This window comes from Zingiber officinale, chromosome 11A (assembly GCF_018446385.1).
Source record: "Zingiber officinale cultivar Zhangliang chromosome 11A, Zo_v1.1, whole genome shotgun sequence".
NCBI lineage: Eukaryota > Viridiplantae > Streptophyta > Magnoliopsida > Zingiberales > Zingiberaceae > Zingiber > Zingiber officinale.
Genome location: NC_056006.1, coordinates 79,694,978 through 79,706,966, shown reverse-complemented (window position 1 = coordinate 79,706,966; position 11,989 = coordinate 79,694,978).

Sequence of the window (11,989 nt, the reverse complement as noted above, 5' to 3'; positions counted from 1 at the left end):
CAAGGTTGACCGAGGTTAGCCCAAAAACAATCATGATTAATTAATATCACAATCATTGTTAATCTTTTAATCAATTAATAAAATTAATTATAATTTTATACCCCTCAATGATTCCACATACTCGAATTAGCGTTTATGTAATCTCATCCATGAATCCAACTCGTGTGCTAGTTAAACTTTCGTCCGATCATATCGGACTAACCTTTCATTAAACATTAATTTTTCATTTACTCGAGTAGGGGCAGGAGGAATTTTTAAAATTAAATTAGTATATATATTATTCTACCCCAATGTAAGATATATTAATAGTTGGTCTAACATTAAATTTTGTTTTTATTTTAACACATCTCTTGAGTACGAATCTTTATAGGATTGAATTTTAATTTTTTTTTCTCCTTTATTTTTCACATTTTAACTAAATATATATTATGCATTTTGAAAATTTGGAGAGGTCATTATTATATAATGTGTTTAATAATTATTTTCGTCACTTAATGTACGACTCCTCCAAACATAAAATCCTCGATCCGCTCCTGCACTCGAGAAATTGGTTTACGATAATTTATTCATGAAATAGCCACCTTATTCCTATTTAATTTGTTAGCCACAAAAACCAATTTTCCAACGCTTTAACACATTCCACCTATAGACTCATTCAATCTATCCATCCAAAATGGCTTGTACAATTTGCCAAGCCGATTCAATTGATCGATGTGGTCTGCAAGGCCATTTGCTTCAGTCTTCGACCCAAAATACTCACAATGCTCCATGATTTGACTTTATGTTACATAGTTCCAAACATGTTCCCTTCCTTTTCACTAATTTAAGCACAGTAAATTCTCATCCTCCTCCTAGTTACCGTTTTGCTGTTCTCACATGCCACAAAGTGTTCTTGATGAAATAATTGAATAAAAATTTTCTCAGTAACCATCAGTGCAAGTTTAAGTAATCATCTTTTAACACGAAACTGTATGCAAGAAGGTACCTTGCTGCAGTTATCATTACACTGCACATGGTGCGCACTATCTGGAGAGGACTAGCCAAGTAATCTGTGGTGGTGGTGTTGATGGTTGCCAAAGGTGGTCACTGATGATAAAGAATGTTGCAGTGTTTGTCAAATCTTGGAAAAAAGATTGATAGATTGGCGTGTTTCTGTCATGTGAAGGATTGCTCATTTGTGGGTCAGTGGGGAGGAAGGCCAAAGAAAGGTGATAACCTGCAGCACTGCTCATGTGCGAGGGAAGGCAAAGTTTGAGTTGATGTTACAGAAAATGCTGCTCCATGTTGCAAGTGGTTTAATGCGCCTCCTATCTGATAAAAAGAGTGGAATGAGAAGGCCTTTTGATAAAACGAGGACCTCAGATAGATAACAAAGCAAGATACAGAGTGCTTTCCCCTTTCTTGCAGAAGATTCAAAGGTTCCTCTTTCCTCTTAATCGATAGCAATTTCGAGAAAGTTGTTAGTGAGGTCTTGTTTCATCCTTTTTTTTAAAAAAAAAACAGAATTATTAGTTAATCATACATGCTTACTATGTATAATCTGCTTTGGTGTGTATGTTTCAGGAGAGACTAGTATTGCTAAAATCCTTTAATAACCCCCACAAATCTAATCAAATCCCTTTTTCTTGGTGTATCGCACTCAAACTTTTACTGTTGATCAGATTCAAGAAGAAAGTTAAAGATTCCAAAGCAGTTAACAGCAATCCCCACAACTTAGGATTGGTCAGACAATTGGTATAAAGTAAATTTAAAGTTCTCAGAGAGCTCTTCATGAAGAAGGCAAACATTACCAAAAATTTTTTGGCTATGTTTAGTGAGGGATAATTTACCTTGTAATATAATTAAGATTATATTATAATATTTGATCCTGTCCGAGTGCCGCTGGGATCGGTTATGTGGGCGATTCGCCCATCTCCGCCTTCACTGGTCGGACGAAAAGATGGCACTCCGGCAGGCCTGCGCGGCTCTCAGGCAGCAGCAGCAACATGAATGGAAGTTGCATACAGTCCTACGTCGCGAGAGGTCTATAGGCCTGAGAAGCGGACACGGGGCTCCGGCGTAGCCGTGCGCTTCCTGCTGCTAGTCCCATCGGAGACAGTGTGAAAAAGCTCGTACCCGCAGTTTATCTACGAATGAGCCAAGCAACTATATGCCGCATTTCGGCAGGGCTAACGGTCGCCAGATGACTCCTCATATCTTCATGTACATAGGCTCAGCGGATAGGCGGGATCCTGGTCATATGTAGCAAGGCCTTCCTACCTTTGCGCGGCCTGGCGACTACGGTAACCCCCGCCACCCTTTGAACCTTTTATGAGCGCAGGCTAAACGCCCTAGTCGTACCTTCTTCGTGGGAGAACTCACCGTCACGGTTTCGCCTTCATCTGTCCGATACGATCCACGGCCAATCTTCATTGACTATCTTGACCTTTGACCTCCATGTAGCGACCCTTTCACCGCTTGTCCCGCCTGCGCCTTATCAGGGAGGATCACACCTCCCTTCAAGTTCAAGTTCGGAGGCGTGAGTGTCCGAGAGTGGCTTAGGTCGAGACGATCACACCACCTTAAAGTGTGTGAGTGTGGGCTCTTGATGTCGGCCATGCCTCGTTGCTCGCGGTTCGCTCGTGCCGTTTGGGAGGTCAGCCGTGAATCGAATTTGATCGCCGCGCACGCCATTAAAAGTTTAGCCAATCTCATTAAGGCTTAAATTGTCCCCAATTGCTGACCATATCGCGCGTGGCGGATTGGCATAGCATATCCGGCTGCGATGATGGTTCAAATCGGCTGACGTTCAATCACGGTGGTCCGATGTCTCGCTTCGGGATCCTCTGGACGAAGGCCATGTTGTTGAGGGGTTACGAAGGCTGCGCCGAAACCTTTAATCGAACCTCCTGCTCTCACCTCACCTATGCTGCCTGCTGCTTGGGCCACTTCCGCGACCATCTTCCTAGCATCCGCTGTGCCTGTGCGCGACCCAAGGCCTCGACCCCTTCCTTCCTCTAGTCTCTCTACCTTTCTTCGATTCCTGTGATGTTCACCACAGGTTTAGCATTTCCCTGTAGTCTTAGTTCATCTTTCTGGCTCGCTGCTACCTCTCACTATTCACTCGATCGCCTTAGCAGGTCCATCATTCCCATCTTAGCCCATATGCCATTACGGCATGCCTTACAGCGGCCGCCCAAACGTCCAGCCTCAGACGTAAACCTTACTTCCTTACGGTTCCTTACTAGTCTAGTCTTGCCTTGACACGCATAGTCTGCCACCAGAATCCGGTTCACACGCCTACTACACTTTCAGGAAAGGTTTGCGATTATTTCCATCACGGCACAACTTACCTAACTCTTTAGAGTTGGCCGGCGTGTATCCTTTGGCGCACCGTTATCCCCTAGATTTCCATTACTTTTACTACCCAAAACAGTCCGAGTGGGGTACTTTCCTTTTCTAGTCTCACGGACCCTGACTCTCGTAAGCGAGGAAAAGTTGGAAATTATTTTTTCTTTTTCATTTTCCTTTAGTATCCAAGTGGCAAACCATCGTTTGACGTGACTTAGCGACCTCGGCGAGCAAGACCGGTACGAGTATCTTCTTCACATCTACATAAGTTCAATATCGACAAACTAGGGGTTGTTATGTGTTGTGCTGAGATGGCATAAAGCTCAATGGTAATTTGGGTAAGTATCCTCTTTCCTTGTTTCGTCCTTCCTTTCCGGTAAGTTCTATACGACGAGTAGCTTCACAGAAGCCCATAGGGCGCCAAGGTAGGCCCGCTACCGTGAGCTTGGCAGAAGATTGGTAAGCTTGATGCATCGAGGACGTGGTCGATCTCTACTGGCCTTGCCGTACCGAGTTGGTGAAAGTAGTGACTCAGCGACACGAACTCACGAGTGCGTCCACTAGCAGGCTCACCCGGCTAGCGGTTATGCCAAGCCGCACGCTTGTTCTTGAGGATCGTGGCTCATTAGCTGGCGCGGTCAGTAGCAGGCCCGTCTATTCGCCGAGCCCTTGTCGACGCCTATTGCTCGAATGACGACCAGCTGGCGCTCTCGGAGGCGCTGCGCGTCAGTGATCCCGCAGACTGCACCTCGACTAACGACCATTTCTTCCGATCCTCCCACCGGGCATCACCACCGTAGATGCTCACTGACTGCAAGGTGGGTCTTGATCGGCTCCGCGTCTCACGGTTTAGCATACTGGCTTTTACCCGCGGTGGTGAAAGCTGTGTCACCGTAAGCCTGGCAGCTTAGCCCGTACTCTCACGTTAGTCATCGCCTAAGGCGGAATTCCTCAGTGCACGCTGCAAATCACGGCTAAGAGATTTTAACCCCGGCACCACGTCATTACACCATCCGTGGCTGATCCGCACTCGGCCGAAGATGCGAGGCTTACCACTAGACTTTCCTTGCCTCGCAGAGAGCCATCACATCACATGACACCGCATGAGAGGTCATGTATCATGCATGATCTCACGGCTTATTTATCCATCCGTTCCAACCTGTGTTATGGTGAGAGGCGGTGCGTCATTCTTGATCAGCATTGATCACAGAGCGTCGCAGATCGCACAATGAGGTGGTCAAGCCTCAACGGAGTGGCCTCGCGGTGAAGCAAAGAGCGGTAGTACCGTGTTCCTCATAAATCGTCGCTGGCGGAACGGATGGCCTAGAATAGCATAGGGGGGACTTGGACACAATGGAGCGAGCATAGGAATGGACCTGCGCGGAGGATGAAGTGGCCGCCGCGGCGAATGTGCAATGATGGAAGATGCCATCTGGTTAGCAGAGACTGCTGATGCTTGGCCGCGAAAGAATGTATGCGTTGAAGCGAATATCAGAATATCTGAATATGAACTCCCAAATGGAGTCGGACGCTTTCCGGCAAGGAACATCTAGGATAACTATCGAATCCGAGATCGATCATTGGGCGGCCTTCGTTGGAAGGAATATCAGAGCCAATGGAGAGTATGGCAAGCTCGTATGGCCAGGATCTCTCGGACGAGTTCGGTAACGGTGATACGTAGTTGCAACATATCACCTGCCCAGGTGGAGGTGAGGAGGGGTACCTCCATCTTCCGGCCGCTTCCTCAGGCGGAAGATGGGCTTTTAGGCCTCCTATCCGTCATCCATTATTAGCCCACAGGTTTTACTATAACTGGTCCTTTGTAACCGCTGGGCTTTTAGCCAGCCAATACAATCGCAGCCGGTGTCTCTCTCCCTATTTTTAACTGCTTTATAAGCGTGACCTAGTATGGACCCCTACTCACGGAATTTTTATCCTTTGTTTTCGTATGTAAATGAGTGAAGTAATTTCGAAGGTCAAACTGGCGACCCCGCTGAAACCCAGATACCTTTGTCGTATTACTCACGAAGCAGTCGGCATCACAAGTCGTGAGGCAGTACCTTCTGGATGCTGGTATGACATTTATAGCGCGGTCATTAAAAGAGTAAATCATCTTGAGCTCACTCTAGTCTTGGCCGACTTTCTCCGGCTATACTTAGTCCAATGCCACTCTAAGTTTAATGGCATGTCTATTTCTGCGCCGGTCCGAACGAGTCCGGAGTTTAATGTCAGTGCCAGCTAGTCAGTCCGACTCGAGCTGACTTGTCTCATCGGGTGAGCTCCATATGATTTAATATATATCTCGCCAAACGTCACGTCTCCACCAGCCTGCTGCTAATAGATAATATATTAGTTATAATCTCACCGCACGCACCGCTGGCAATGTAGAACATCCCATGTACTAGAGTGTAATTTACAAACGTATTGATTACCATTAGCCTTTTCATCCGATCCGATAGATGTGTGGTTTAAACCCCTATCTGGCATGTCTACATCCTCATCTTCAGTAAGGATCTGATCATTCGATGTGAAACGTGCAAGATTTCTCTTCCACACCAAGTCGCCCGAATCGACTTATCTGCCGATCACGCTAGGAGCCTCCAACTTTGCATCATTCATCGTACAGCTAGGCCATTAGGCAGGAGCGGACGGATTGCGCGATTCATTCAATACCAAGCATCAGCCATCAATTCATTTTGCTCGCTCGATCTCGGCCCGGTGGAGTTCCACTGTGCCGTTCTCTCGCTCCGCGCCCATGGGATGATATCCTCCCTCCATATACAAGGTCGTCACTGGCGGGCTGGCTGCTGCTAGTCGAGTCAAGCGGATGGCCCCATAACGACTGACTCGATGGGGTGAACAACGCCGTCCTCTCCCGGTTGACGAAGAAATGAGTATCTCGACAACGGCTTCCGACTTGACATTGCTTGGGGATACGCCACGGCGTGAAATGCTACCGGATGCCATATCCGGTTGGCTTGCACCATTTTGAGTTGATTTTCACGTAACGTCTATTGACGAACTATTGTCAACAGCGAATGCTTGAACCGTGAACCGCTTGAACCGACAGATATGTTTTGCATGAATTTTTGACCATGTGCTCGGTTATCTTGGCCAATGGCTCAGCCTCCACTCTAGAATTTGATCAATCCTTTTTTGTTTTTCTGTCGTCACACGGGAAGGGTCTCGATGTCCATGCGGTGACGGTCGGGCAAGACATATCCATGCTTGCATTTCTTCTCCTGGCGCATGCAGAGGATTGGTATATCGGTGGATGGTTGTGGTACTTGGCGGGAGACACGCTACTACTATAACCGCGTAGAGTGCATCACCGTAAAGCTGGTAGTGAGATCTTCGAAGCGGCACATGGCCTCTGCATGATGACGACTGATGTACCTCTGGAGAATGTATGGCCCGAGCGATGACTCTCCGAAATTGCAGCCTCCGAAATGACTATAGTGACGTCAGCAATGCCTTTTTGTTGCCGCGACCGGCCCTCTCCTTCTTAATAGTTGAGGCCGGTCCGATCCGACCGCACCCGGAGTAACTCCCGATGGTTGCTCTCTCAATCGCTCTGGTGTCCAGAGGTCGCCCATCCGATCCACATGTCTACCAAACATATTTGCTACGTACGGGTGGTGATGACTGCGATGACTATTGAGCTAAGTATTTAGCTAACCCACGCGTGGTTCTCCTCGTTAAGTATCTTTCTCGACTACTACCTGATGAGCCATGACGACCTTTTGAAGTTTTGAGTTCAAAGGCCTGAAGCTGCGTACAATCAGCATTGTTTATTTCAAATGGCAGTCGTTTGGTCGAGCGAAAGAAGTGAGCTTGTGCCCCGCTCACACGATTCGCCTCATTATTTGCATCGGGCATGACACGCCCATGTCATAGTCAGCTCCAGGACTGGAGGATCATCCACCTTCTCCTTGAGACGGTAGTACTATCCCATTCCACTCCACGTAAGTGTGGACCATCCATCCACATGATTTTCCATATACCTTAAGTATACTGCTTTTGTACGCGTGAAGCTCGACCAAAGGGAGTGTGCTTCGATTCGTGATGATGCTTGGTATTGATATCAAACCGCTTAAACTCGCTGTCCACTTAATAAACCGTCCGGATGCCGGTTGGAGTACCGCTAGTGGTTCGTCATCCAAGCGCGCGAAAGCGTGTAAGGGCCCTGTGTAAGGCGCACCATCTCATTGTATCTCACTAACTCGAAGACCAGATACTATCCTTAAGATATGGCTTAAAAATATACCGTCGGTGTGCTTTTCACTAATGCCGAGCTATAGTTGATTGATGAAGTAAATAAGACGTTAGCGGCTCCTTACCAATTTCACCTCGCACAGAATTCAACACCCTTAGCTCGGCATCGCACTCTCATCCCATTGAAACTTGGTGGTTTTACTATCTTGAAAACAACCGGTCACGAGAGATGAACTGTATGCCGTGCCGGTGAGATGCAGACTCTCGAGGAGTTTCGGGAGCGCGGCATGTCCTCTGCAGCGACTTCTTTATCTTGCTAGGGTTCTTATGCCAGACAATTACATACGTAACCCAAGGCGCCCAACCAACATTTAGGTGTTAAGTCTTGATGCCATACCTAATGTTTGAAGGTCTCCTCCATGTCGTGTAAAGCCCAGGACTTGATAAGTACGTGGTCGCCCACGCACACTTCCAAATGCGCCGTGCCGAAGAGACCTTGTTCATCAAAGGTGGTAGGTGGCTCACGTTCTTCAATCCCGGCATTAACGTAGCAAGCCGGTGCTGTACAGTGTGGTTTCTTCTCTTTCTTCTTCGAAGCGACACTTGATGGTAGCCTCGTATCGAACACATAGCATATTAGCGGCATGCCATGAGTGCGCAGCATATGCTCATATGGTTAGCCCGCGAGCCAAGACATCAAGAAAGGGTCGACTTGCATGCCTTGTGTTCAAGTCAACTTGATACGATCGATGGGAAGAGGATAGAAGTCCCTGCATGCCTTGTTCAAGTCCCGGGAAGTCGATGTAGACTCTCCACTTGTTGCCTTGGCTTGCAGACTGAGGACCGACTTGCTCTGAATTGTACTTCTGAACTTCCTTATATGAATTGCTAGCGTGTGTTTTCTTCTTCGCCCGATGATTACGTGCTTGCTGAGTCCTCTCTTCCTTGCTTCACTGCGCACGTCCCCAGATAGAAGTTCATGGGTCGACAAGTCCACGGCACGGCGAACGGCCCAGCTCAGCACCATGGGACACTACGACAAGGCTAAGGGCGAAGTTCGGCGATTCAGGCATTTGATCACCTTTTACACGCTCCGATCGCACAAGGTGGTGGCCTCACGTCCGATGGGATGGTCAATCGCACCTCCTCTTTCTTCATAAACCAAAGAAGGTGGCCGGTATTGTTCGACAGTTAATCGCAAACGCTCGGCACTTCCGAACTTTGATTAGACCCGATTCCATTTCCACGTAGCATCTCCGGTGGGGGTCTCGCCTTCCTCTGATCCTCCACGGTAAATTCGGATCCGGGTGAATGCGAGACCGAGTTTGGAGGCAAGGCCTATCGCACCTATACGCACCAACAGGGTCGGACTGGCCAATAACGACGAAGATAGCCGCTGACCCAATTCCAACGGCACGAGATTCGGAACGTGGCGGCCAACAAGTAGGGTCAGCTATGCCAGGGAAATCGTCAGACTGGTATGGATTGCCTTAATTTGAAGCAATTTCGATCAATGACGTAACCTTGTAGTAAATTTGGTGAAAATCACGAATGACCGAACCGAGCGCCGCTTGTCATCAATATGATCAGGCGCGAATAGTAACTTGACTTTCCTCGGGTGTTGAAGTGGGCTTCTGGTCCGGGTCTCACACTGTCAAGGCGCTGGACGATTATTCGACCGGTGTCCGATCTGGCAGCGTCGCTCACAGGTGATCCTATGCCTGACTCATTCCGATGGAGAGGTGCCTATTCCAGTCCCCCTAGGTGAGGTCCTGAGACGACGAGATGACCGATCTCTCCCGTTCTCCGATCCTCCTCCTCCCGTTGTTGGGTGATCCCTGCATGCTACTCGGCGCTACGCTGAGCGTAAGCTCATCCGGCCAGTTGCGTCTTCTTTTCGCCTCGTCATGGCGGAAACGCCGATCGCCGCATGGGGCTCTTTCCGATGCGAGGTGGTCGTCGCACAATCCATCCTCTCCCACAATCTCCATGGGGGTCGTTCTCACTCCTTGTGGTGGCAAGTGAGGACGGTCCTCTTGTAGGGTAAACCTTGTGGCTTGCTAGGCCAGGACGCTCGTGAGCACCGGTCTGTTCGACGTCGACTCGTATGCTCAGATCGTGGTCGCTACCGTATCCAGGCCCAGTCCTCTTGCCCGAGCCTGATGTCGCTCCATGCAGTTCCCTTCTGAGGCTAGGATCGACCATCCCCGCCCATGCCACGCGTGATGGACAGACCGGATACCCGTCCGGTTGAGCCCTTGCGTCGCGCGCGTGGTCCCTGACTTAAGCTAGCGCTTGGACGGTTCAACGTACGCACGTGCAGCGGCTATACGGCGTGTCAAGAAGCATTTGACCAGGTCAAGTGTGAGCCTTCTCGCTCGACAAACCCAAGCTTTGGCCTCGTAGCAACACATCGAGAGCCACCGTCCGAATTCCTTCCTAGCCCTGATACCACCACCCGCTACCGTCCCGGGACGCCTTCAGCGGTCACCGTCGTCGGTGGCGCAGAGGTGACGACGTGCATCGTGATTGTCACCGCGTAGATCGCTCTGAGGCAGAGTGGTCAGATCGCTGACCGACATATCTCATGCTGCGTCTTGCCGAATTTACTCCCGTGCGCCCGATAGACGCCTTGAAGAAATGCGCAGCGGATACACGGGCTGCCTGCGAGAACGCACGGGTCCGCCGATCAGTCCCGAAACTAATGCCTGGCTTGTAGAACTTGAAATCGGTCTGGATTGCCAGTCCTCAAGTAGGCAGAGACCCGGAACAGGCAGGAAGTGAAGGCCTACCCATACCTCAGCAGGCATAGCCAGAAAGCGTCGTCTCCGCTTCGTGCTCAGACCCGATGATCGTCCGGCCGACGCCAGCCACCCGCTGGAGTGGCCGGTTCACCTTGCTTGAGTTTCAGGCCTCGCAGCAGCTTCGTACCAAAAGTGTCCAAAGGCTACGTACCGGCTTTCGGAAATTCGAGCTGGCCTCGAACGGTCAGATTAGTTCCCACAGACAGCGCCAATATTAATTCTTTTATTTGGTAGTTTTAAAATTGTAATATAATGTAATCTAGATTATTAAAGGTAATAAAATTTTGTACTCTGAATTACAAGGTCAACATCATATAATCTGATTGCATTACGGCTAAGTTTAGTTAGGGGTAATGTAATCAAACTTCTAATATAATAATTTTTTTAATATAATGTAATATAATCTTTATTATATTACTACGTTTGGTAATATGATGTATATAATCTTTAATTACAAGGGTGATTATATTCTTTTATTTGATGTCTATTATTTTTTTTAAGGAATGTGATTCGTATTATTAAAAATTGATAAAAATATCTTGTGACCTCTGCTGAAAGCAATGGCCAACAGCGGTAGCCGGCGCACCTCTACCAGAGGTGGTGGTCGGTGGTCTGTGGCGGTGGCCGATGATGCCCGGAGGTGGTGACCGGCAGCGGTGGCGACATGGCGACTGACGATGACTAGCGGCGATCAACAGCGGTGCTCGTAGGCGACTGGCAATCGATGGCGGTGTCTGACGGCGCACGGAGGCGGCGACGGTGCTCGGAGGCGGCGGCTGGCAACGACGATAGAAGCGACGTCGATGACCAATTGATGCCGAAAATGGACTAGGGGTATATTTGATATTTAAATGTTAGTTAAACAACGACCTCATAATATAATCGGATTACATGGTGTTGGCCTTATAATCCAGATTACAAAACTTTATTATCTTTTATAATCTGGATTACATTACAAGTGAATTACCTCCTACCAAAACTTAGTCTACAAGGTCATCATTTAATTAAATTTAAATTTCAAATTTAAATGTCGCCCTCAGGCTGCTACCTCCGGGTATCGTCGGCCACTACTGTTGGCCATTGCCTCCGGCAGAAGTGCAACGGCCGCCACCACCTACTGCCACCTCCAGGCATCGTTGCCCATCGCCGCTGGCCATCACCGCCTTTCAGCAGAGGTGCGGTCGCGATCGTCACCTGTCGTCGCCTTTGACAGAGGTTGCAGGATACTTTTATTATGTTATAATAATACGAATTATATTTCTTATAAAAAAAATAATATGTACCAAACTAAATAATATAATCACCCTTTAAGTAAAGATTACATATATTATATTAACAAATATAATAATATAATCAAGATTACATTAAATTACAAACGGAATATATCGGTAAGGAAATCATAGGTACAGTAAATTGAAACAACAAGTCTCTTAGAACTGGAACTACTATTTCGCACCTATTATTATTGTTAGTATTGTAATATCAAGCTGTCATCAACTAAATGTCCCAGCCTTTTGTCTTCTCCAAAAAAGTTCTTTGAAGAACTTTGAATACTAAACTGTATAACTTCATTGGTGTATAGAAAGGAATGTTACTGACATTAACTAAGTAGCATAAAGTGGTGTTCATCTTTATGCAAT